The 25,952-nt window shown below is 36.8% G+C and overlaps 1 protein-coding gene across 3 annotated transcripts in view; it reads right to left on the reverse strand.

Annotated features, from left to right (window-relative positions):
- The window catches only part of LOC128660660 (poly(rC)-binding protein 3-like), a 282,926-nt gene that overhangs the window by 183,092 nt on the left and 73,882 nt on the right, over window positions 1–25,952 (reverse strand). For all 3 annotated transcript variants that reach the window (XM_053714597.1, XM_053714595.1, XM_053714596.1), the window contains exon 2: window positions 12,334–12,406. The gene's annotated coding sequence lies outside the window, so the exon portion shown is untranslated. The remainder of the gene's footprint in view (window positions 1–12,333; window positions 12,407–25,952) is intronic.

Raw genomic sequence — 25,952 nt, forward strand, 5'->3', positions numbered from 1 at the left:
CTCCAGCTCCTACTGAGCATGTGCAAGAGTTCACAAAGTATACACATATTAGTCTGTGATTTGCTGATGGCTGATACAGGGGGCAGGGAAATGGAGATATTTCTAATTTTTCAGAAAATAAAATGTTATTGCATTGTCTTTTTATTATGCATTTGTTGGAGATGCAATTCTACCACATTTAATAGTTCTTAAAGGGATAGTAAACAGTATGAGATTATAATATAAAATGTTTAATTATGCAAAGTTAAAAAAACCTTTGCAATATACTTTCAATATAAAAATTTGCAATATACTTTCATTATTTATTTTGTCCCCTATTCCTGTAATTTGACTCTGAAAATTGTTGTTTTTCTAAACTCTATTATAAAGTAATGGATGCAGCCATATCTGAACTTAAAGTGAAGGTCAGTTTTGATGAATTTTTTTTTTTTTTTTTTTTTGAGTGTCAAATTATGTTTTTTTATAAACAGAATTTAATACTTATTGCCCAGAGATGTACCAGGCATTTACAGAAGGGGATACATAAATCTGCAAACACTTTAAATAACAATTCAATGCGCTATTCATGCTCATTACAGTTTTATACTGCAGCATTTCCATGAGTTAGTTAAAAGGAGAAAAGTTGAAAGGTCAGATACATAAAGAAAAACAGACTGAGAGCAAAAAAATGGAATCAGATTTTGTACTGCTTATATCTTGTATTAAAACCTGTAATTATTTATTCTGGTTGTTACTGCATACAGTACTTCTGCATAACATTTTTTTTTTTTTTTTTTTTTTTTTTTTTTTAACAATTTTTATTGAGGTTATTAGGTACATGTACAAATCTTGGCTCATTGCCTTGGTTTAAAGAGTACAGGTGTTAGAATAAAACACACAATAAGAAAAAGATACACATTCACAGTTACATAGAAGCACAATATATAGTAGGCAAAGATAACTGAAACCTCTTTTTTTAAGATTATGCGGACCTCCTCTGATACTAGAAGGCCACTTTTGGACCTACGTGAAATTGCAGGGTGTAAATAAGGAGGGGTATGGTTTAATAAGGCCACTTTTGGACCTTTGAACAATATAACTAACATTTATGAACATTTATAGTATATGATAAGAAATTCAAGCGTTAATGACTTTGTAGATGACAGCCAAATCTGAGGAATATGTTGGAGGTGGTGTCAGGCTAAAACCAACTAGGGAAGAGAAAGGGTGACAAGCAATTGAGGGATCCGGGATCCTATATCCTTACAGGGGCGATATATGGTATATGGTGTGGGTGCACTGTAGTTTAGAAGCTATGTTGGTAAGTGATAAAAATGAGAACTAATTTAGATACTTAACACTCTGGCTATAGTAGTGTGGAAACTTAAGCAGTAGAGCTATAATAGGGACCTAAATCACCCATCGCGGCCGCTGATAGGGAGAGATAGCACCACACATAAGCAAACTGCATATAGGGTCTAAGTAAACATGTAGAGAGCCAGAATCCAAATTGAGCCATTATAGTGACTAAAATATAAGTTGTAGAGTGAGGTAGCATAGTTGTAATTTGCAGTAGAAATCCTAGATCAAACCAGTTCAATACATATAATTACAGTGAGATACAGTAGTATAACAGCTCAATTAGTATACACCCCTGAGTCATAAGCATGTACAGTAATCAAGAGAAATAAACAGGGGAGAACACACATGTAATAAGTGTTAACAACTATTCCCTAAATGAACTAAGATAAACAGAAAAAGGTGTCAGCGATATTCCTTATATAAGGTATAAGAGAGGTTCAGCAGAATGCTATCCCTAGCAGTCTAAAACCAGGAGGCATAAGTGTGTGTGCTGCTATTAAGTTGGGCTATGCATTCAAGTCTAAAGTGCAGATCCCATCCTACACCCAACTAAGTGATGAGTACCCAGCAAATTAAATATATGACAGCTCAGTGGCATATCAGGAAAGTATGCATGCAAAGAAAATTTAACAACAAAAAAGGGGTAACATTTTATGAGACTATTTATGAGAGGAACCACAGACCAACCTCATAGTGTGATTAATGTGCATAGTCCCCAAAATACAGGCCAGGGTATCAACAGGGCTTGGTAGTCCAGTTATGACAGATATTGCAGATGAACCCGGTACCTGATTGTAAAGCATCAGGGTTTGTAGTCCCCATATTGATTGCAGACCATGTAACTTCATTGTGGGCTATAATGTTTTTATGAGTTGTGATGTCCCACCGTATATAAGGGGAGTTGAAGGGGGCCAAGTACTATATGGGCGGTGGGATCTAGCATTTGGGGTCTAGAAGCGTAGATACCTCTACAAATATATGCTAAGGCAAAGTCAAATTTTTGTGTGAGGAGTTTGCGCTACGCATCACAAACTTCAATTAACTCTAGACTGCTGGTTTAGACAGCTCTTCAACTATGTACTTACTATTGCCCACATAAATCAAAGGACAGAGTCCAGGGTCCCAAACCAGTGGAGCCACTCAGCATAAAGAAGAAATCTTCATCCGACTCCTGTTTTCAAAATATGTATGCTGTGGCCGTGCTGTCCAGCCCTGTTTCCAAATCGTCTAGCACTCAACCCCAGGCTGTTCTCCGGGACTAGGAGTGCATGTTCCTGCAATCCTCTGCAGTCCAACAATAGTTCGGCCACAACAAGTGACCCAGTCCAATAGGGGTCTGTGTCCCGCATGGCGCCTCCACTCGCTGCGTCCTTTGCAGCGTATAGCCTCCGAAACTTGCCACCGGTGGGATCATTAGAAGCCAATGCCTCTGTGGATGAAAAAAGTGTGCCCGCATTGCAAGCAAGGACCGCTCGCTCCATCACATGGTCAAGGTTCTCCATAGGAGCCGGTGGCTGAGAGACAGCTCCGGTTTTCTCCGTGTCCCCTAGGCGGGCATTGCAGGGTGCCGGGAACTCAGGGGGCGTTTCAGGTAACCCCAAGCCGACTGCAACGTTACAGGGAACTCCCTGATCCAGCTCCGGCCCAAACAAAAAGTCTCCTTCGGAGGTCTCCCTGGGCTCCTCCAGAGCCTGCTTCATGCCAGTAGGAAGTCTCTGCCGGTTAGGTTGTAGGTGTTCCATTTCTGGGTGTAGAGCCCTCCGCAGGTTTCCCCATTCTCCTGCAATAAGTGCTGAGAGTCGCTCGAAGTGAGCGCACAGAAGATCCTCAATTACTCGGGGGTGAAGGGAAGTAGCAGACGCCATCTTAAAATAAAGTCAAACACCTCTGCCAATATTTTTACGATACTATCTTCCACTAGTACCCGTAGATTCTGGCTTTTGTTTAATAATCCGCTTGAATCTCAAGATGTGCTGTAAAGGGGAATTGCAGTCAATAAGAACTGCTCAACCCGGATAAACCGGGGGGGTTAGGCAAAGGCCACAGGCACTAATGTGTCGCCACTGAAGACCTCGCCGTTCCAGTACTAAGGGCTAGAAGTCGGGCGAACTACTCACAACAGGCTTCTCAGTAAGGTCCAACTGTTTAAATTGTAATAAAATTATGAGTCGATGACACCCTGAATCGCTGATAATCAGTGGGTTTATCTGCTTATCCTTGCAGCCTCAAAGTAAAGCAGCCATCTTGGCTGAAGCCCGGAAGCGTCCCCCCAGTTTTGATGAATTAGTGCCCGGTTTTTAATAATCCTATTAAAAACAAGGGCACTTTAATTAATCAAAATTGACATTACCTTTTAATCCTGGCAGCCGCTCCAGCACTTCCTCCGCCCGTCACAAGCTGTCTTCGCGGGTCTAAAATGATGAATCCGGCTTCCTCCAATCACGGCATTGCATCAGGCCAAGATTCCCCCGGGGGAAGCCGTGATTGGAGGAAGCCGGATTTGTCATTTCTGACGTCTGCAGAGGCTTCTGACGGCCGTGGGAATCGCTGGAGCGGCTGCCAGAATGAAAAGGTACGTTTTTGAAGAAAAAGAGTGAAATGACAAATTTAATTAATTAAGTGCCCTCGTTTTTAATAGGATTATTAAAAACCGGGCACTAATTCATCAAAATTGACCTTCACTTTAAAGGGACATAAAAGACCTTAGAGATTTGTATATAAAATGTTTCATCATGCATAATTAAACAACTTTGCAATATATTTGTATTATTTATTTTGTTCCATTCTAATGTAATTTAACTCTGAAAAATTAACTATTTGTAATTTGAAATGCTTCCTGCTGACTTCTCAAGGCTGAGTCTGCTACATATCTGTCCCTGATTGGCTTTAGAAGAGAAAAACTACAAAACAATTTACTTTATACTAATTTTATGACAATGGTTAGCCTTGTTATCTGTGGACTAAGGCCCAGATTGGCTCCTCCAAATAACAAATGGTGGGTGGAGTTTGGCTCTTGAAAAATAACTTCAGTAAAAAGCATGTTCATTTATTTAAAAATGTTAAGACTTGACTGTTAGGCTATTCTATTGCATCACAACAGAAATGTATTGTAATTACAATCTATCTCTCCTGCTGAGGACACAGGGAAATATATACAACAGGCAATAAAATAAACTGAGCAAGCAAGGCTCTGTGGAACATAGATAATTACTTTAGCAATTCTAACAGGGTTTCCACGCAATCTTGTTTGCACAGTATCTTTTATTGCCTGATTTATATCTGTCATTGTCATCGACAGAAGAGAGTGAGAGGGGGAACTCATACAGGGCAGCACCCATTACTTTACAGAAACTTTCTAAGGCTAATCTTTGCTTTGAATACATAATTGCATCCAGCATGAATTTACTTTTTAATATCCCCATAACTTAATATCCCCATAACTTGTGCTTTATTTACCTTCTGAGGAAGTCTACAGGAACCTCCAGAAGGTGGGTTTTCCAGGAACTGGGAATCAACTAATAGAAAGAAAGGCTTGGAATAGAAAGTGGAAGCAAAATACCCCTACGAGTGAGTCCCACACAACCATGACATATTAATTTGAATTCTGCCAGAAAGAGTAAAATGATGCCCCTTAGTATTTATACATTTACATTATTTTTTTATAGAATGAAAATGCTAATACCATTATTGTTAACATTCAATGATTTGTATATTCAAAGAGTATGATACATTTATTGGGGCTCATATGTTGTATTGCTTTCAACAAGGGTCTAATTCCTTCATAGGATCTGCAGTTCCGCTCATTCCTTCTCTGAGCCCTGAGATTTACACCCAAGACATTTATGGCGCTAAGCAATATTACAAAGGATTGTTCTATTTTTCCCTTTCATCTTTCTAAGCCACTATACTCTAGTTTCTTCCTGTATGATTGGCAGGGCAAATACAGCAATAAAAAAATGGCATAGATTGTAGAGTATGTGGAAAGATGCATAGGGCATGACTAGGGGGGTTTATATTTTCTATGATCTATAGCATTCTGTTAAAAAAAAAAAAAAAAAAACTTTATGTAGAGTTTAGGTAGCTGGAACCAAGTCAGCCCATGAACAGTGCTGCACATATGACTTCATCAAAAAATGTATGAAAAAAGCACAAAAAAATGTATTTTGACCAGTGTAACTGGGAACTTCAAATATGGTGTAATTGCTACAGTACTGCTGAGCAGAATATCCAGACACACAAACACACCATACTGAGTAAAATATCCAGGCACCCCATACTGAGTAGTATCAAGACATACTACACCGAGTATAATATCCAGACACACCATACTGAGTAATATATCTAGACACACCATACTTAGTATAATATCCAGACACACCATACTGAGTAGTATATCCAGACACAATGACACATTATACTAAGTAGTATCTCCAGACGCACACTACTAAATATAATATCCAGATACACCATACTGAGTAGTATATCCAGATACATAGACACATTACACTAAGTAGCATATCAAGGCACACAGACACTATACTGAGTAGTATATCCAGACACACATTATACTGAGTAGTATATCCAGACACACCATAGTAAGTAGTATATCCAGACACACAATACTAAGTAGTATATCCAGACACACAGGCACATCATACTAAATAATATATCCAGAAACACAGATCTAGACCCACAGACAAACCATACTAAGTAGAATTTTTAGACACACAAACAAAAAATACTGAGTAGTATATCCAGACACATAGACACACCATACTAAGTAGAATATCCAGACATAAAGACACACCATACTAATTATTATATCCAGACACAACATACTGAGTAGTATAGCCAGACACACACCGTCACATAATACCAAATAGTAAATCTAGACCCACAAACACACCATACTGAGTATAATTTTTAGACTCACAAACACACCATAATGAATAGTATATCCAGACACGCAGACACCAATACTGAGTAGTACATCTAGACACACAGAAACATCATACTCAGTAGTATTTTCAGATATACAGCCACACCATACTAAGGAGTATATCCAGAAACAGAGACAGACTATATTAAATAATATATGCTGGCACACAGAACCATGTTTCTGAATACACACACAAACATACGGATCAACTGCAATTTCCCATGAGTCCCATTATACAGTGCATCAGCTATTCAGCTATACTCACATTATTTCCCAGTAGGTATTTTACACAGTTAGGCACACCATAATGAGGATGCCACGCACTCACTCAGACATATGATTCAAATGTACTGCAGCCAAGGGAGGTTCTGGACCATAAACTGTGGGGGGTCAAAAAAGCCCACTAAACTAAATATGAAAGGTGCAGGGTATTGGTGGGGGAACCCACCATCTACTATCTATGTTAACCCCTATATTTGAATAGAGGCACCAAGCACCACCAACACCCACCTTCAACCACCACTGGCTTAGTCATTCAACACATGCATCATTTTATTTGTCAGTAGAGTCATCTGACGCTATATCTTTACTGCTCACCAGATGAAATAACATCACCATAGGTACAAAAGAAAAAAGCTATAAAATCTATACAAATAATACTTGCATTAAAATAAATCACACCCTTCACTTAATTCTATCTACCTGCCAACTGTAACTACAACTCAGACATTTGGGCTGTAGTCCTGGCTAATCTTGTTTTCACATAGTCATAGATTATGGAATTATTAAAAAGTTGCATTATATTTTATTTAAAAATATATGTTACAACCTACCAAACCAATCAACACAAAAAATGTTCATCCTTATATAGAGTGACAATAACTAATTAAATACCAAATTTTACCCGAATTACTTATTGCAATCCAGAGTTTAAGCATTTGAAAAAAAATCAGGCTTATAAGGGAATCTCTTGACAAACTAAAATAGTAGTTGCACTGTATAAATATTGACATAAACATTATAGATATTTATATATCCATATTCTAAAATGCATTGTGCTGAACAGTAGTTAGTTATCCCATTCATATCACACAAATGTAGCAATCCTGAGTCACATAATAAAAATGTAGATATCCACACACCGAAAAAAGAATTGCTCTTTTAGTATATGAACAGTCATTTCTATAGAGCAAAATCATTTGGGGAAAAAAAAAGAGTATCCCCTATAATTTTCTTCAGCGTGATATCTTTTCTTGTAAAACGCTGATTTTGTAATGGGGATGTGACAGAAAGGAGGAGAACAGAATTGCCTTTACTCAGACATAAGAATATTTTATTTCACACATTATCTCAATAACCTGTTCAATTACATAATTAGAGCCTGTCCTGAACATTCCCTGGAATGAATCAAATAGATTTTCATTTAGGATAAAAAGATCCTTTGAGAAACTGAATGAGCCTATGTATTGACTACTCACCCCTCTACATTTTACATGACATTGGAGGAGGGCTAGGGTATTATACACCTCTCTCTGCACAGTGATTGTAGGCATGCTGCTCAATTCAGTAATGGCACCAGGATGTTTAACTAGGAATTAAGAGATGTATCAATGTCACAGTGTTATTGTCAAGCTCTCTATGAGTTCTGAATCAACTGCTGATTCTTTCAGATCCAGCTGAAATAAAGACCACAAAAGTGCATCAAATATCTTCACTGTCATATTCCATCCAAATATTTGATTGTTAAATTGTTAGTGCAGAAAGACATTTTGTTAACTGCCTTTGACAATATTTTTACTTTGTTAAAAGCTTTCCATATTTAGGAAGAGATAGATTATGAAACAATCAATTACTTTTTACAAACTACACTATTTAACTTGATTAAATATATCAGAACACAGATCTTCTTCACAGTTTTTTAAGAGGCAAACATTCTAATTATTTTTAATTCACAAGTACTTCCTGAACACTATATTATTATTATTATATTTTATTTATTAAGCGCCAACATATTCCGCAGCGCTGTCCATGGATACAATTCATTTAAATAAAACAATACAAGACTTGTAAGAGACAGGACAAAATTTACAAACACATACAGGAGGGAGTGAGGGCCCTATTCCCTTGGGAACTTACAATCTAGAAGGGTAGGAGGTTGAGAAACAGGAGGTGAGGACTGCAAGATTGAGAAGGATGTTAATACAGAGTTAGATGAGGGAAATATTAGGTAAGTGAAATTAATTTATTATTGAGTTGGGTGGTAGGCTTCCCTGAACAGAAAAGTCTTCAGGGAGCATTTAAAGGAAGAAAGAGTAGGGCAAAGCCTGACAGCACGAGGGAGAGTGTTCCAGAGGGTAGGTGCTGTACAACAGAAGTCCTGCAGTCTAGCATGAGAGGAGGTGATAGTTGCGGATGCAAGGAGCAGGTCATTGTTGGATCTTAGTGGACGGGCTGGAGTATACTTGTGTATTAGAGAGGATAGGTAGAGGGGAGCGGCGTTGGTGAGAGTTTTGTATGTAAGGGTGAGCATTTTGAATTTAATTCTGCTGTGAATGGGGAGCCAATGAAGGGACTCACAGAGAGGTGCAGCAGATACAGATCGACGGGAAAGGTGGATCAGCCTGGCAGAGGCATTTAGGATGGATTAAAGGGGGAGAGGCGGGAAAGAGGAAGGCCAGCGACTAGGTTGTTGCAGTAGTCAAGTTGGGAGATAACAAGTAGGTTGTTGCAGTAGTCAAGCCGGGAGATAACTATATTCAAGTTATCTGTAGAAATGCAGCTTTAATTTTTAATTTATTTTATAGGTAATATAACCCATTAAAAGAATGCTTAAATTAAATTAATAATTCTATATTGTGTACTTCCATTTTTATACATTTATGTATTTGCTTTTTTGTATATGTATCAATGGTATCAAAACTGCAAGAAATCCTGAAATTAAATTATACAGAAATTTGTATTATTTGGTTCTGTTACCTAAAAATCAGTTGCCAATAAAGATGGGCCCAATTTATAGGTAGCTGGATATAAATCCAAATTCTTAACTCTGCATTTTTAATTTGGTATAAACTCATACCATCATAGATAAAAGTCATTAAAAAGAAAGGATGTTTGCTGAATGCTGCATAGCAGACTAAACTAAGATGTTTTGGCATGATTTCATATAATATCTTGGCTCACCATAGTAGCACTCACCAACAAAATTCTACAAAGCAGCAGAGTACAACAGCCTGCAACATAAGAAAAACAAAACACCCAAAACCCAGCAAATCATAGTGAAAACAAAAATCCTTTATTTAGTCAACACAAAAAGGAAAACGTTCCCGCCAAAACTGGCTTTAGCAAAGCCAAAAAACATCTTCAGCTGCCCAAGAAATGGAAACTTCCCTTGTAGAAAGAGCATGCCCCAGATGGACAGGTTAAAGGGACACTAAACTCACAATTTTTCTTTCATGATTCAGGTAGAGAATACAATTTTAAACAACGTTCCAATTTACTTCTATTATCTAATTTGCTTCATTCTTTAGATATACTTTGCTGAAGAAATAGCAATGCACATGTGTGAGCCAATCCCACGAGGCATCTATGTGCAGCACCCAATCATCAGCTACTGAGCCTATCTAGATATGCTTTTCAGCAAAGAATATCAAGAGATTGGAGAAAATTAGATAATAGAAGTAAATTAGAAAGTTGCTTAAAATTGCATGCTCTATCTGAATCACGCAAGAAAAAAATGTGGGTTTTAATTTTCCTTTAAGTGAACAATCCAGACTAGGGTTTCCACTGTGTCAAAAATGTACCACAGTGTTCTAATAGTGTTTATTACAGAAATTAGTTAGGAAGTCAGAATAAATTATGCAGTTTAACCAGCACATCTGTTTTAATTACATTCTGATTGGGTAAACTTGCAAAAACTATGATACAGGTTATTGTTTTTTTTACTGGAATTTACGGGAAGTGCAAAACTAATATTGCAGCTTTTACTTAAAGGGACACTGAACCCAAATTTGTTCATTTGTAATTCAGAAAGAGCATGCAATTTTAAGCAACTTTCTAATTTACTCCTATTATCATTTTTTCTTCGTTCTCTTGCTATCATTATTTGAAAAAGAAGGCATCTAAGCTTTTATTTGGTTTCAGTACTCTGGACAGCACTTTTTTATTGGTGGATGAATTTATCCACCAATCAGCAAGGACAACCCAGGTTGTTCACCAAAAATGGGCCGGCATCTAAACTTACATTCTTGCATTTCAAATAAAGATACCAAGAGAATGAAGAAAATTTGATAATAGTAGTAAATTCGAAATTTGCATAAAATTTGGTTGTCAATCTGAATCACAAAATTAAATTTTTGGGTACAGTGTCCCTTTAACTTCTATTTTTGGACAAAGAAATGTTTTGACATGTGTAAACACTACTCTTTCAAATTCATGACTTGTTCAATACAAGGTCCCTTTAAGCTATCAGAGCAAAATTACTTTGTTAAATAAACAAACTCACTGTCATATAATGTTTCTTAGTTCAATTTTGATATCACTTATGCTATATATTGATTTAATTTATTTGATAGGTGAATCAGTAAATGTTCATCTGGATACAGAAAATGTGCACAACAAACTATAATCATAGACAAACAAATGCATGAATGTATATGTGCAGTGCCACTTACATATAAATCCTTTAATTTTATCATAAATACACTGAGTTCTGTTATTGTACGGTATGGAGCAAGGGGGGATGCACAAGACATTTTTTTTACACCATGTATCTTTGAGCCATTATAACTTTTTATATATTTTTTTACCTAGTTGTTATAAGTGTAGTTATGTTGTGTTTAATGCAACTTTTTTCTTCCCCTACCCTAGTGTTACAATATTTGTGCTGCAGCCATTTTTAGCCTTTGTGATATTAATAGCTACTTTTTAGGTTAAAGGGACAGTCAAGTCCCAAAAAAACTTTCATGATTTAAATAGGGTATGTCATTTTAAGCAACTTCCAATTTACTTTTATCACCAATTTTGCTTTGTTCTCTTGTTATTCTTAGTTGAAAGCTAAAACTAGAAGGTTTTTTATGCTAATTTCTTAGACCTTGAAGCCTGACTCTAATCTGAATGCATTTTGACCATTAGAGGGCATTAGTTTATGTGTTTCATATAGATAATATTGAGCTCATGCACGTGAAGTAACCTAGGAGTGAGCACTGATTGGCTAAAATGCAAGTCTGTCAAAATAACTGAAATATGGGGGCAGTCAGCAGAAGCTTAGATACAAGATAACCACAGAGGTAAAAAGTGTATTTATATAACAGTTTTGGTTATGCAAAACTGGGAAATGGGTATTAAAGGGATTATCTTTCTTTCTTTAAGTAATGTCTCTGTGTCTATGAATTCAAATGACTGAGAAGAATTTAGATACAATTTATATAATAGTTACACCTGAGACCACTACTTTATATGGACACAATAGATGCAAAGACAATCATGACATAAGCAATAATGCTTTATTATTTGAATAATGCGAACAAATTTGTCAAATATGAGAAAACAAAGTTTGATATTTATACATCAGAGCAGAATATGAATGATCCTGTTTTCTCATATATATATATTTTTTTTACATTATTCAATACAGATAAAGATGATAGTAGATAGATAGATAGATAGATAGATAGAAAGTCAGATAGATAGATAGATATCAGATATATCTGAAAAACAACAAATGGAGCGCAACAACATGTACAGAGAATCTAAGTGTAGTATTAAAAGTACAAATGTATTAAAAAACAAACAAACATGCTCTATAGCTCTATTCTTTGTTATAAAATACATGGTTTGCTGCCTGCAGTAAGAATCCGTTCTCATTTACATAAGATGTGTCCTTTAAATACTCCCAGTAGAACACTGATTACAAAGAGCTTTGGAAGAAGAATGTGCTCACCTAATGCAATTAACAAGGATGGGAACGCTTCCTAAAAAGAATGTATGTCCTGCACTTGTCACTGTCTTGTTTCTACAAAAGCAGATTAATAACGTTTTCAAAATATAATACATACCAGTCAAGTTCCTTGCAATATTTCTTTTAGCTTCTACAGAGAAGACACGGTAAATCCAAAGAATATTCCCCCCCTGTGAACACAAGAATACAAAGCACTTAACATAGTTTATTCTTGAGACTTGAGAACAATACACATTCTATCAAACCACATGAAAAAATGGACAGGAAAAATCTGATTAATAAATGAGGTGATGTTTAACATTTGAGTTTCTTCTTTATCTAGAGTATATTTATCAATAACCACCTATTAATGTATAATGTCTTAAATGTTATCTTACTGTGGCTAAGAACAATAGATAAGAAAAAAGAGGGTATGTGAGCCTTGGGTGATTATATTTGCCTAGATTCCTTAAGGGGGCCTTCAAGTCAAAATGAACCTTTCATTGTTTGGGTACAGCATGCAATTTTTCTATTTTCTATTAAAGGGACAGTCTACTCCAGAATTTTTATTGTTTAAAAAGATAGATAATCCCTTTATTACCCATTCCCCAGTTTTGCATAACTTACTTTTTACCTCTGTAATTACCTTGTATCTAAGCCTCTGCAGACTGCCCCCTTATTTCAGTTCTTTTGACAGACTTGCATTTTAGCCAGTCAGTGCTGACTCCTAGGTAACTCCATGTGCGCAAGCAAAATGTTATCTATATGGCACACATGAACTAATATCCTCTAGCTGTGAAAAACTGTCAAATGCATTCAGATACGAGGCGGCCTTTAAGGGCTTAGAAATTAGCATATGAGCCTACCTAGGTTTAGCTTTCAAATAGGAATACCAAGAGAACAAAGCAAATTTGATGATAAAACTAAATTGTAAAGTTGTTTAAATCACATGCCCCAGGGGGTGCAAAGGTCGCACTATATACAGTACGGGGGGGGGGGGCTGGACCATGTCACAGACTACTGTGGTCACTTTATAAAGTACTGGGGCAGGTAGGGTCAGGCCAGCCATCTCACCGGTAGATTACAGACTGTATCACTAACTCACTATATACAGTACTGGTTGGTTAAACAGTGTCACTATATACAGTTAGGGGGTCTCACAGACTGTGGGCACAGGGTACCTCCTTTTGCAGACATATAATCTGATTCTGTTTTAAATGTTAAAAAAAAGGATATGTATCAAATTCACTTTTTTTTTTTTTTTTGGGGGGGGGGGGCTTATTAGATTCTTGCACCTGGGCCCTGTGGTTTGTAGTTACACCTCTGGCATGCCCTATATGAATCATGAACGTTTAATTTTGCCTTAAATTTCCCTTTAATTCTTTTCTCAAATGTATTTTGTTTTATTGGTATCCTTGGTTAAAAAAGCATCCCTAGGTAGGTTAAGGATGAGCACTGCACTACTGGGAGCTACCTGGTTATTGGTGGCTGCACATATACCTCTTGTCATTTGATCCCCAGGTGTGTTCCGCTAGATCACAGTAGTGTGTTGCCTCTCTGAAGCTTACTTTTTTACTGTACCCCTTTGTAGGGGTTAAACACATAGTTATAGGCATGCAATGGCACAATAATAAAATGCTATAATACATCAGAGCAGCCAAAATCAACCTCCCAGTGGATAGTGGGAAAGAAAGCCTATATAAAATGGGTGTTCATGTAGCATCTTTGAATACAATAAAATCTTCAGTGCTGCTTGACTTAATACATTGTCATTTTAAAAGAGAATCACATCTGAATTTCCTACATTGTATTAATCTGAATGTCAATTAAACCTGGGAATTTTCTTTCTTTTGTGTTATTGAAAATGTAAACTATGTTTCTACCATTTAATTTGTTATTTTGTATTCATGTTTTATTATGGGCTTGATTCTGTTACAGTTGAAACTGCATCCTTATCTCAGATCGTTTGACAGACTTGTATTACAGGCAATTAGTGCTGACTCTTAAATAACTCCAGGTTGTTATTTATATGAAACATGTGAACTAACGCCCTCTAGCTGTAAAAACCTTTCAAATGCAATCAGATAAGAGGCGGCTTTCAAGGGCTTAGACATTAGCATATGAGCCTACCTAGGTTTAGCTTTCAACTAAAAATACCAAGAGAACAAAGAAAATGTGATGATAAAAGTAAATTAGAAAGTTGTTTAAAATTACATGCCCTATCTGAATCATGATAGTTTAAAAGTTGTTTAAATTTGAAGTAAACAATATGAATAAAATTGAGTTCCAGCCACCAAATATCTTTAAAAGGGACCTTTATTAAAACATGGCAGGGTCCAAACCCTTAATCATGATGATGAGACATGATTAAGGGCTAATTGTAGGTCCAAAACATCTATTGGACATACTTTGGACCCTGACATGTTTTAATAAAGGTTCCTTTTTAAAGATATTCAGTGGCTGGAACTCAGCTTTATTTCTTATGTATGCTTGCTGGAAGTTGCTGATCCCGGTTCCGTGCCCCACAGAGTGCTTTTTTCCAAACTCCTTGCATTTTAAATTAGAAGTAAAATTAATAGGAAATGTGTAATTCAGTACAACTGAAATCCCCCTCAGGAAAAAGATTGTTTATTAAGCACACATACATCCGATTTAAAAAAAACACATATATGCCATTTAAAAAAGCAACAAAAGCAAATATATATCCATTAAAAACAAACAAACATACAAATACTCATTTTTAACTCCCAAATGATTCCCATTTCCCTTCAGACTGAGCCTATGCTAATATTCCTTGATGATAATGAAACTTTATGAAGAAAAAATGTGATACACCCAGGGCTTTTATTGTGGGGGTACCCAACGGTGCTAAGTACCTCCACCTCTGTCAACTCATAAGAGGTAATATTTGTAATCATCATGTAAATAGCATCGTTTTCACAAGAGGAGACTGCAAAATACATTAAACATTGTAAATAATCTTGTCCCTTTGATTTTCTCAAAGTTACTAAATAGATTATATCAATCAAAAATTAATGAGTACCGGCACCTTTTTTTTTGAGTACCGACACCTTTTCTTATACAAAAAAAGCACTGGATACACCAATTTGCTCTAGTGCGAAAAAAATGCATATTGCGTAAGATGGCATTCAGTAGCATAACAATGAACTTCCTTCCTTGGCCCAGGGGTGTAACTAAACCTCACCTCACCAAACTTGTCAAATCATGTCTCATGGACCTCCCTTTGTGCATAGGGGCACAGTCATGTTGGAACAGGAAACTGCATTCCCCCAAACTGTTGCCACAAAATTGGAAGCACCCAATTGTCGAAAATATCTTTGTATACTGTAGAATTAAAATGATCCTTCATTGGAACTAAAGGGGCCTAGCTCAAACCCTGAAAAACTGCCCCATACTGTTATGCCTCTGCCGCCAAACATTATAATAAGCACTATGCATTCTGCTAGTTGTGCTGATGTTGCTTCCAGAGGCAGTTTGGAACTTTGTTTTGAGTGATGCAACAGATTATAGGTGATCTGTACATGCTATATTCTTTAACACTCGACAGCCCCAGTCTGTGAGTTTATGTGGCCTACCACTTAATGGCTGGGAAGTTGTTGCTCAACATCACAATAATAGCACTTAGCGTTGACCGGGGCAGATCTAGTAGGGCAGAAATTTCACAAACTGAGCCCACTGTACTGCCAATGTTTTCCTGGAGATTTTATGGCTGGATATTCTGCACATATTAGCAATTGGTGTGGCTGAAACACCTGACCTTTTGGCCACATAGTGTATATTGTGGAGGAAAAATATTACTATAGTGTTTTATTCAGGGCACGCACACACGCACATACGTACATACACACATGCACATACATGCACACACATATACGCACGCACATGCACACACACACTATAACACTATAGTTTACTTGCCAGGGAGAAAAGTTAATAGTCTACTCTATGTTAAAGATAGCAAAGAGGCCAAATTTTGTACCTGTTCACTGAAATGAGTTACTTGTTTGGGACGACAAGTGTACTAGTGCATACCTCCATATGCATAAGAAAATATCTAGTTTTAATAAGCACAATGTTTTACTGCATTTTAAAAAAAAATTTTTAGCATCAGAACAACAATAGAAATATATTCTGTTTATAGGTATTACAGAAATTATTTCCCTTTACAAAGGAGAAAAAAAAAGTTTTCATTAATATTTTAATAACTATTTAAGAATAATAGTATTTTGTACCAGATACAAGCTTTGCATGTAAGCAATGGAAGTCAGAGCCATAATATTGATTACAGTGAACCTGTTTTTGGTATTACTGATTTATGTGTCCTGGCCTTGGATACAATCCACTAAAAATACATAAATCCCCATACAAATGGTGTTATCTACTCTCCTTTCCTGTCTGTTTAGGTAGAATGCTTTGAATGAATCATGAAAACATAAAATATTTAAGATCATATGCGCGATCACAAATAAATGGATATTATATATCATTAAGACCATTTGGTGTTTTGTTTTATTTTGGAGACTGTATCAAATGTACAAGTGTGGGATTAGCATTGTTGAAATCAAATCAAAGCTGCATTATAGATACCCTTCTCAATTTAATACTTACATATTGGAAAAGAATCTGGAGCTGGCAGTTTAATATACTGAGCTCATTATACTACAAGAGAAACTGATCTCTGTTTGGCTATGCTTGCTTATAGAAAAATGTAAAACAGGCTTTCCTGATTATTATTATTTTTTAGATCTTCACAATATAAAAGTGCCTCATTCTGTAATGTGTAGATGTACAGTATAAAATTGTTTTGTTGTTTTTCATACAGAAGAAAATTACAGAATATTTTACTTTGTTTTCTCCTGTGTGTTCCATGCTTATCAGTCATTTCAGAGTGTTTATGTTTGTAAGTGTCTCAGCGACTTTTAAAGGAATGATAATATGCTACGCAGGCCCTTGTGTATAATGTTCTTTTTCTCACTTATTAATCTTTGTCCCAACGTTCAAATGTTCCATGTAACAAGCTCAAAATGCTTTTGAAAGTTATGTATGAGGAAACCCAACATAATAATTTACAATACTGAAGATGGCTAGTGGTGTGCAAATGAGGCTAGCAAATCCTTCTGCTGAAATCCTCTTTAAAGGGACAGTTTACTCAAAAATTTTCTCCCCTTTAATTTGTTCCCAATGATCCACTTTACCTGCTGGAGTGTATTAAATTGTTTACAAGTAGCTCCTTTACCCTTATATTGGCATTTGAAATGGTTGATTTAGCATGTGGTATCCCCACCTATTCTGAAAGTTTGTGGCCGCGCGTACCAGCTATAGATAAGCTTTGTAAACACAGCCAGCAGAAGAAATTACACTCCCAGTGAGATATAGCAGAGATAAGGTAATAAAATGTTGATTTTCCATTGTTCTCTCAAAGTACTGGTGATTGTTTTTAAGATAAAGAAGCAGGTATATGAACACAATGTGATACAGTAATGAGATCTGATTATATCTACAAGCTCAACCCATTTTATTAGGTTGTGGCTTCAAAACACAAAATCAGAGCTTTAATATACACAAATAAGCCTTAAAAAGCTAATTTTCATATATTTTTTACTCTGCAGTTGGTAAAAAAAGCAATTGTAAACACATTAAGGGAAAAACTATTTTACAGTATACTGTCCCTTTAAATAGGGATGTCATCAGCATATGCACTGTAGTTCTCAGACAGTTTTCACTCTAACCTGGATTACAAGTGCAGGACATATTGCTAAAGGAACAGATTAGTTTAAAGGGTCATCAAATTTATATTTCAGATGGAGCATGAAATGGACATAACAACACATTGAAATTGTAATATAAAATGTTTAATTATGCATTTTAAAAAGCCGTTTGTATTATAATTTCATGATTAAGTTTGTCTACTTTTCCTGTATTCTGAGTACTGGAACAGCATGCCACAGATCGTACAAGCCAAACCCTGCAACATAGCTGTCCCTAACTGACATTAGCAGAGGTGATACGATAAAACAATGTAAAACAATGCAAGTTTTACTAATAAAATGACAGTAGTTACTCTTGCCTAGTGTTTGGGTCCTTCCAAATAAGGTAAATGTTGGGGTAGTTTCATCATTGAAAAGTAACTATCCATTTTCTAAGTAAGAATTGCTGTATTACATTTTTAATTCTTTTGCAACTCTACAGGGAGTGCAGAATTATTAGGCAAGTTGTATTTTTGAGGATTAATTTTATTATTGAACAACAACCATGTTCTCAATGAACCCAAAAAACTCATTAATTTCAAAGCTGAATAGTTTTGGAAGTAGTTTTTAGTTTGTTTTTAGTTATAGCTATTTTAGGGGGATATCTGTGTGTGCAGGTGACTATTACTGTGCATAATTATTAGGCAACTTAACAAAAACAAATATATACCCATTTCAATTATTTATTTTTACCAGTGAAACCAATATAACATCTCAACATTCACAAATATACATTTCTGACATTCAAAAACAAAACAAAAACAAATCAGTGACCAATATAGCCACCTTTCTTTGCAAGGACACTCAAAAGCCTGCCATCCATGGATTCTGTCAGTGTTTTGATCTGTTCACCATCAACATTGCGTGCAGCAGCAAACACAGCCTCCCAGACACTGTTCAGAGAGGTGTACTGTTTTCCCTCCTTGTAAATCTCACATTTGATGATGGACCACAGGTTCTCAATGGGGTTCAGATCAGGTGAACAAGGAGGCCATGTCATTAGATTTTCTTCTTTTATACCCTTTCTTGCCAGACACGCTGTGGAGTACTTGGACGCGTGTGATGGAGCATTGTCCTGCATGAAAATCATGTTTTTCTTGAAGGATGCAGACTTCTTCCTGTACCACTGCTTGAAGAAGGTGTCTTCCAGAAACTGGCAGTAGGACTGGGAGTTGAGCTTGACTCCATCCTCAACCCGAAAAGGCCCCACAAGCTCATCTTTGATGATACCAGCCCAAACCAGTACTCCACCTCCACCTTGCTGGCGTCTGAGTCGGACTGGAGCTCTCTGCCCTTTACCAATCCAGCCACGGGCCCATCCATCTGGCCCATCAAGACTCACTCTCATTTCATCAGTCCATAAAACCTTAGAAAAATCAGTCTTGAGATATTTCTTGGCCCAGTCTTGACGTTTCAGCTTGTGTGTCTTGTTCAGTGGTGGTCATCTTTCAGCCTTTCTTACCTTGGCCATGTCTCTGAGTATTGCACACCTTGTGCTTTTGGGCACTCCAGTGATGTTGCAGCTCTGAAATATGGCCAAACTGGTGGCAAGTGGCATCTTGGCAGCTGCACGCTTGACTTTTCTCAGTTCATGGGCAGTTATTTTGCGCCTTGGTTTTTCCACACGCTTCTTGCGACCCTGTTGACTATTTTGAATGAAACGCTTGATTGTTCGATGATCACGCTTCAGAAGCTTTGCAATTTTAAGAGTGCTGCATCCCTCTGCAAGATATCTCACTATTTTTGACTTTTCTGAGCCTGTCAAGTCCTTCTTTTGACCCATTTTGCCAAAGGAAAGGAAGTTGCCTAATAATTATGCACACCTGATATAGGGTGTTGATGTCATTAGACCACACCCCTTCTCATTACAGAGATGCACATCACCTAATATGCTTAATTGGTAGTAGGCTTTCGAGCCTATACAGCTTGGAGTAAGACAACATGCATAAAGAGGATGATGTGGTCAAAATACTCATTTGCCTAATAATTCTGCACTCCCTGTACATACATTTTCCCCAATTTTGAGAAACATGACTTACATGTGACTTTTTTTAATCACTTACTAAATTGTTGATTAGAGGCTCATAGGTAGTATGAACATTCTTCTGAGAAGCATGAAAATATAACAAAGCAAATAATCCCACAAGAAACATGGAAATTACACAGTAACATTATTTCTGCCCCCATTCTTGTCAGACTTCAAAGTTATGAGGTTTCATGGTTTAATGCTTTTTCATGCTAGCAGGGAAGGAGTTAATTTAGCTCATGCTGCTTGCTCTGCAGAAGGGGGTTTCTTTGTGTACAATGCTTATGAGATAATTACTAAAATGCTGATTGGGGAAGAAAACAAGAAGAGGTAGAAATCTCCTGACATAACCTGTTGTATTAAATAATGAATCTAGATGTTGCTTGTCAGTTTTCAAAATAGAACAGAAGAATGCATGAATTCTATTCCATTTCACTAATTGCTCTGCAGAATGTGCAGTCCAAGGCTGGCTGGTAGGTTAATAGCTGGGCTGTCCGTACCTTTAGAACTGGGACGTCTGTATTGACAAGAATTAATGATCTACAGCAGATCTGCTTTTGGTGAATGTCTGGCTGGACCATTCCATTTGAAATACTAATCAGATAAAGTATCACTAATGTATCTCTCAGCATATGCTTAGTGTGAGCTATTCTGCCTTGTGTGTCTGCTTTGTTTTTTATGTCAAATTAGGAAGAGTACCAAAAAATATTCAACACATGGAGCAAACCTAGCAAAATGATGTAGTGTAGAATACAGTATTTGTACTCATAATAATACTAATGTATGCTCATTATAATAATTATTATTTAAAGGGACACACAACTCATATTTTCACTGTTACATGTGAACGAGTGAACTTTTTTTTCTCTAATGGATGTGCCTGTACTGAGAATGTTATTTTTATGTTTATGCTTGACACTGTCCTCCAATAAAACAGGGGAAGATCTACTTATCAGCCAATGAGCAACAGTCCTTAAGGTCCAGCTGCATTTTCTGTTTGCTTCAAAATCTTTTACTTGCAAAAATACTTTTTTAATATGGTTAAACAGTGCTCTTTCATGTGCACATCATTTTAGACAAAGTGCATCAAATCCTTTAAAATCACGGATCATATATTTTTTATGCTAAGGAGGAACAAAAACATTTTGAAACATTCTGTTTCGCAGGTGCCATAAATCTACATACAAACATGTACACTGCATAATTGACAGGACTCAGTGAGCAGCAGAAAAAGACCCCATCAGCTGCCTCATTGGGCCAAATGAGCAGCCACTGTTTTTTTTGTGCTGTCAATACTTCTCAAAATGATGTTGTTTCTGCTACAGTGCCTCCATCAAACTTAAAGGGATAATGTACTAACAATGTTAAAGGGACACTGAACCCAAAATTTTTATTTCGTGATTCAGATAGAGCGTGACATTTTAAGCAACTTTCTAATTTACTCCTATTATCAAATGTTCTTCATTCTCTTGATATCTTTATTTGAAATGCAAGAATGTAAGTTTAGATGCCGGCCCATTTTTGGTGAACAACCTGGGTTGTCCTTGATTAACAGCTCCTGCCCGCGCGTGAATGGTTGTGCGCGGGCAGGGGGCGGGATTGCACGTGAGCGCAAAATTGCACTTGTGTGCAATGGCGAATACCTGCGGGTAATTTCGCCCCGCCACAGGTGAGCTGAGGCGTACAGGGGTGCGTATATGCGCCCCTGTCCGCCTCAGCTTTAATAAATCTAGCCCTTAGTGAGAGTATGTGTGAGAAGAAGCTCCCTCCTCTTTTATAGCGAGGTGTGTGTTGTCGCTAAGCGTGGCTGAGTGCTTGCCTAGTGGAATAGCAGTTTGAAATGGGTACCTCCTGGATTAGCAGGAGAGGAGTAGGTGGGTAATTACTTAGATGTTTGAAACTGTGGCTGCTATGGGGGCAAGCTCTAATTTGGGTTTTATGTATTTGGTTTATCACTTGTTATGTGTTTATTATAAATAAAAAGCTGCAGCCTTTGTACCCCATATATGGAGTTGTGTCTTTATTATTATTTTGTAGACTGTCCCTTTAAATAGAACACATAAAGTTAATATATACACTACATGACAAATATGAGTATTATATTAATTTTGCCATGTTAGCATGAGTATATATAAAAACATATCTTTTTATTTCAGACACCATTACAAAGTTAACATAGCCCCATTACTAACAGCTTATAAAACACCTCACAGTTCCCTGACCTAAACAAAATGTTATAGAATGAGAGTTGTTTAAACTAGTGCCTGCAATGCTTCAAGAAAGAGGAGGATGGGGTTGTTAGATTACAAACATTTCAGATCTCAGCCAAATGCAAACCGGAGAATATATGTGAGATATATGTATATCAGATCTTATAGAAACTGTCCCTAAATGATGATTTGTACTACTAGTAAATGCAAATAATGTGTGATCATATAGATTAGTTTGTATCAATTCTCACTGGTAAAAGCATAGTTGTTATATTAATTAGAATTATCCATCTTAATCCCTTTACTACTCAGACACTGCTTGGCTAACGGAGATGTTTATATAAACATGATGGGCTCGAATCCAGCACTGAGTGAAACGACTGGGAGAACATTACTCAGCAAATAGAACTAATCAGTTTACGCTTATAACTAATTGTCCAAAGTGACAAGAAGTTGAATTTAGCAGAATAATTTTATTCAAAGTACATTGCCTATCAATGATGTGGTTAAAAAAAACTTTATTACAGGGATTTGCAGGGTAGTACAAACTATCAAATCAGTTTTCATTCTAGACTATTTGTATACTGGATTAGCTAAACCTCCTGAAGACTTATACAGTATATACATACTGAAAACATGAGATCATCATAGCTGCATTAACAAACAGTAGCTTAGCTGCATTAACAAATAGTAGTAAGTAAAAAGGCACTCACAGGACTTCTAGAAAAAGTATGAAATGTTACTTTATTTAGAATTCCTGTGAGTTCCTTTTTTCCCTTTGGATATACAGTATTTGCTGATTTAATTTAACCTGGGAAACGTATGTGGTGAGTGCATGGCATTGAACACACACACACACACACACACATATATATATTTCTATATATATATATATATAAATATATATATATATATATATATATATATAAAGCCCCAGAGCAACAATGCACTACTAAGAGCATCATGTGAGCCAAAGACAAGAGGCATATATGTATAACCCCCAATCCCCAGCTAGCAACGAGTGGTGTTTTGCTGCTCTTTAACCTACCAAGGTATGCTTTTAAACAAAAGTGAGCCCTGGACGAGTACACATACAAGGGAGGGGCGTTTTGACCCCGGCCTAGGTGAAGGAGATAGGTGGAACGGGCTTGAGAGGTGGTGTTAGGTGTGGCTTAAGAAAGACTACATAATAGGTGTGGGGGGGGGGGGGGGCTAGGAAAGAGTGTCAAAATTTAGGGCTGGATTTATTAAAGCCCTACTGCTGCAAGTTCTCACAAGAACTTGCTCGCCATCATTTATCAAGCAGCGGTCACCAGACCGCCGCTTTCCTAACCTCTTCGCCACCTCTAAGGTGGCGAAATTCAATCTCCTCGGTCTAGTCAGACCGAGGAGATTAACAGCTCCTGCCCGCGCGTGATTGGCTGTGCGCGGGCAGGGGGCGGGATTGCACATGAGCGCAAAATTGCACTTGTGTGCAATGGCGAATACCTGCGGGTAATTTCGCCCCGCCACAGGTGAGCTGAGGCGTACAGGGGTGCGTATACGCGCCCCTGTCCGCCTCAGCTTTAATAAATCTAGCCCTTAGTGAGAGTATGTGTGAGAAGAAGCTCCCTCCTCTTTTATAGCGAGGTGTGTGTTGTCGCTAAGCGTGGCTGAGTGCTTGCCTAGTGGAATAGGAGTTTGAAATGGGTACCTCCTGGATTAGCAGGAGAGGAGTAGGTGGGTAATTACTTAGATGTTTGAAACTGTGGCTGCTATGGGGGCAAGCTCTAATTTGGGTTTTATGTATTTGGTTTATCACTTGTTATGTGTTTATTATAAATAAAAAGCTGCAGCCTTTGTACCCCATATATGGAGTTGTGTCTTTATTATAAGTAAATATCTAGTGGAAGGGTCATGATGATACCAAGAGAACAAATTCAGTTTGATAATATAAGTAAATTAAAAAGGTTATTAAAATGTCATGCTTTTTCTGAACAATGAAAGTTTAAATCTATTTTATGTACATTTAAATTATCAAAAGGGACAGTAAACCGTAAATACTACTGCAATGCATTTGTTGCATGGTAGTAATATAATGTGTGTGCTTACCTTTAAATAGACATAAAAGAAAAAACATTAAATGTGCCTGAGTGACATTCGTACAATTTTCCTTTAGATATATTTGTGTATGTTTATAAAATATTTTAAAACTGCCCTGGCTGTTTTTAGCAGTTTACATGAGCTAAACATGGCAAATAAAATGCATTTTATAGATAGATAGAGAAATTGACAGCAAATGTCTTTCATTTCCCCTTTCTGAGACAGAAGAAGACATCAGATTCTGACATGTAGCTATTGTTTCCTTGTATGGTCCAGACTTGAATGGTAAACACAGAGCATAGCCTCTCTGGTTACACATCATTACCTGAACACAATGGTATCAGTGGGAGTTTGGATTTGCTTGTATATCTCAGGGGATGAATCTAAATTTAGTTCCACTCATCCCTGTCAGTAAAACTGACTCTACAATATAGACACTGTGATATTCGTAATAATGAAACATGTATTTCCCTAAGATGCTCTTTTTGACTGACACATAAAGATGATACCTTTGGAGTTTTAAAACATCATCTATGAAATGCTTTTATTTTTTTGCCCATCACAATCTATAACCTAGGGCAACCAATTTGATTTTTTCCCCTACTAAAATTGAAATCTGTACTTATATATTGACCATGTATTGGAATGATTCTTATTTTCATCTACATTTTAATTTGAGTGTCAACACAGCAACTGCATTTCCTATGTGAATTTTTTCTTGTGCATTTTAATATTTGGAATAATGTTTAAATCCCTATTTAACACTATGGGGCCTAATTATCATTGTGCGAGTGGACATGATCGGATATTGCGGATCATGTCTGCTGCACATCGATAAATGCTGACAGCATACGCTCTCGGCATTTATCATTGCACCAGCAGTTCTTGTGAACTGTTGGTGTAATGCCGCCCCCTGCAGATTCACGGGGTGTCAATCAATTCGATCGTATTTGATCGGGTTGATTTCTGCCAATGTCTGTCCGCCCCCTCAGAGCAGGCAGACAGTTTATGGAGCAGCGGGGGATCAAGCTCCATACGGATAAATATGCCCCTAAATGTTCCTGTGCACTGTGGCAGTTTCATAGGGGTGCTGGAGAGTGATTGGTAACCCCAATAATTACTTTGGAACCATCAATTCTCAAAGGTGTTAATAGAAATAAATTTCCATGGTAGTCTATTTCTCAAATGCCCTGGGGTCTTTCAGGTGAAAGGTTATTGGGCCAAACAGTGAAGAGATTTAAATGGGAAAAGCAGAGCTTGACTGTACATTGTTTTTTTTGTTTTTTTTATTCTTTTATTTAGAAAGCGGCAGGGTACACAAAGCAAGAAGGAGGGGAAAAAAACAGAATATTATAACTAGTCATATATAATTATTTACATTAATAATCCATGGCATCTTGACTGTACATTGTTGATGTTTAATAAGACTTAAGGTTTGCCTAGAACACTGATTGTTGCCTACTATGTGTGGGATAACATTTCAATTTGTAAACAAGTCATTCTTGTTGCTAATACAGGGAGTGCAGAATTATTAGGCAAGTTGTATTTTTGAGGATTAATTTTATTATTGAACAACAACCATGTTCTCAATGAACCCAAAAAACTCATTAATATCAAAGCTGAATAGTTTTGGAAGTAGTTTTTAATTTGT

This window comes from Bombina bombina, chromosome 5 (assembly GCF_027579735.1).
Source record: "Bombina bombina isolate aBomBom1 chromosome 5, aBomBom1.pri, whole genome shotgun sequence".
NCBI lineage: Eukaryota > Metazoa > Chordata > Amphibia > Anura > Bombinatoridae > Bombina > Bombina bombina.